The sequence below is a fragment of the Panthera leo genome, chromosome E2 (assembly GCF_018350215.1).
Source record: "Panthera leo isolate Ple1 chromosome E2, P.leo_Ple1_pat1.1, whole genome shotgun sequence".
NCBI classification, from domain to species: domain Eukaryota; kingdom Metazoa; phylum Chordata; class Mammalia; order Carnivora; family Felidae; genus Panthera; species Panthera leo.
The window spans coordinates 46116858-46119640 of NC_056693.1; the positions used below are offsets into that span (position 1 = coordinate 46116858).

Here is a 2783-nt window from a genome sequence, read left to right on the forward strand (position 1 = left end):
CTACCCTCAGGTCCCTTCTCTGCACCTCCCACCCCATCCCTGCACCTCCCCGGAACCGGTGGGGGAATCCAAGACCGACCCTGCCTGGCTACCTAGCAGTCCAGGCATCAAGCATGGAAAAGATGGCAATCTGGTGAAGATGTTGTGAAGCAGAGAGTGTCTCAAGCTTTAATGCCTGTCCCCAGGGGATCATGTTAAAATGCAGATCCTGATCTGGAGTGGGGCCTGAGAGACTGCATTTCACAGGCGCCCTGGTGAAGAATGACGCTACTTGTCCTGGAAGCACACCTCACTTAGCAAGGTAGAAATGGTTCTGCCTGTTGTGGCCAGCATGCATTGAAAGGAAGCCCAGAGTCTCGATCCTGAAGTGGACCCTTCTATCCCACCGGTGTCTTCATGGGCTGTCGTCACTCTCTGTGAATGAGTGGTATTCCACGTGTCCTCTCTGATGGGGCAGGTGGCACCACCACGGGGTCATCTGTCTTTTATAGGTGGCTACAGTGTCATCCTTGCTGGACACCTTTTGCTTGGGAACAGAAAAGTTAGGCAAGTTTTTGTAGGTCCCGACTGCCTAGCTGGATAGTTTGTGGAGGAGGAGGTAAGAGAGAGCTGAACAAGAAAAGCCCACCAATTAATTGGTAAACGCTTGCAGGTTTCTCTGGCCTAGCCCAGGCTGGAGAGGAGATTGGCTTTGCTGTCGATACTCAAGTCCCTAGTGAAGCATCAAAGCTGTTCTCCTTTATCAATCGTGGCCTCCCCTTCCAGCATGTTCCTGTAACTTACCAAGCATTTATGACATTGATTTTACAATCGGGCTGTTAACCCTCCCGCCCCTTCAGCCTGCCAACCTTTTTGGCCTGAGCTGTCAATCAGATGTCGTCCAGCCAATCAGGCGCATCCTTAAGAAGAGCCACCCTGGATTCTCACCTGTATCCCAGCTAAGCCTTCTGAAGTCCCATCGCATTTGCTGTGTGGTTTGGTTTCATGTAGTTATCTCTGTTTAAAATCAATGTGCCTTTTCTAAGGCACACGGAACTTTGTTGTAATGGAATTTGAGGTTATAAGCTTGAGAGATGCTGTGTGTGTGTGTGTGTGTGTGTGTGTGTGTGTGTGTGTGTGTGTTGAACAAAACAGGACACGTTTTTCCAAAGCTATTTCTCCAGAGACTTCGGGTAAACCTGCCTTCCCTGTCTTTTCCCGAGGGGGAGCTGTTGGCTTACTGTGCAGTCAAGAATCAAGAAATGAAAAAGAATGGGAACATAGGGGTGGGGTGGGGAAGGAGAGAGACCAAACCCGGCCAAAACCTTCCTCTGATGTGTATGAATGAGATGTTGGGTGGAGAAGCAGCCAAATGTTCTCCAGGAAGGAGGTGTAGGGGGGAGTGTGGCCTGGGATTTGCAGCTGAACAATCGGGGCCGTCCAAGAGGCTGAGTCGACTGTAGGATCCATGCCGGGATGGAAGAAATGCCCCTGTGATGATGTGGCCACAGGAGCAGAGCGATGGCGGGGGATCTGATGCCTCCCTCCCCAGGGATGCGAAGTCTCAGAGGGCAAATTCAGCTCTGTGGCACTCCAGTCGGAAGCGGAAAAGCCCCGGGGCTGAAGGACAGCTGCTTGAGCAGCTACTAATAACTACGAGGCAGGTGTGGAATGGGGGCCGGTGGAGCCCAGCTGCCGTCTCGGCTTGCCGCTAGGATCCCTGACAGCAGAAACCGCCACACCAGTGGTGACCGGGCTCCATCCAGACAGGGCAAGATCGACGCTGCCAGAGGGGGAGCCGGCCAGTTGAGAGTCTTCCCAGATACGTCAAGCTCAGATTTTGCACCATCACGTTTTTAGTCTGAAGCCAGCTCACTCACAAGCAGGCGTGCTCAGTGGGTTCAGGGGGGCGGGGTTGGAGATGGGATTTTGGAGATCTGCCATCCACTTCACAGTGTCGGGGCGGCATTGGGCCTGTTTGTAGATTTAGCTCCTCAGTGTTACTGTTTGTACAATGGGATGATGCTTCCCAGACGCACAGAGGATGAAAGCAGGCATAGGCCCTGTCGAGGGCCTGCAGAGCGTGTCTAGGCCCTGCAGGCTCGCTCTCTGAGCCCTGCAGCCCTCCATCACTTTCCTTTGAACTTCTCAAACTAGACGTTTCGCCAGTAAGAGCAACAGCAGCAGCTTCACCTCTAAATCAGCTAGCGTATCCTCTTGCAGGTTTACCAGCCTTTCTTTGGGGGTGCAAAACCTTTCTCCTCTCGTCCATCCTTCCCTGTTGGGTCCCCTTGCCCCACAGACAGCGTGGGCAGCCGGCAGTGACTTTGAGCTGGCCATCTCTATTCGGTAGGGCCGCCATTCTGCGTCCTTGGTGGGGCCTGGCGAGATAATGTGGCCCTCTTCCTCTGCTGTGGCTCGAGGCCCAGCCCCGACTCTCACACTGTGCTCGCAAAGAACAGAAATTCGAACTGGTCTCCAGGGGGAGAGGAGCCGACAGTCCGAAGACAAGGAGGGAGTCTCCTGTCTGCCCCCCCCCCCCCTCCCCGTCCCCATGCTCCCCACTCATGCCACGGACCCTGGCCGTCATGCCTCGGGCTCCCACCTGCCCTCTGCGCGTTCATTGGACGACGTGGGGGAGATGGCCGGGGTCCCTGCTGCCCTGGCGGTCTCTGTTGTGGGTGTGGACAGAAGCCTGTTAGAGTGCTCTGTGCGGGACCTAGCCTCGGCCCTCCTAACCTCTTTCCTTTCTCTCTCTCTTCCCCCTCTCTCCCTCCTCTCCCCCCCTTGCCTCCGCTCTTCAG

At 55.0% G+C, this 2783-nt stretch overlaps 1 protein-coding gene across 3 annotated transcripts in view; it reads left to right on the forward strand.

The window, feature by feature from the left end:
- ZFHX3 (zinc finger homeobox 3) overlaps positions 1–2783 on the forward strand; it is a 235493-nt gene that overhangs the window by 75237 nt on the left and 157473 nt on the right. The window lies entirely within an intron of this gene.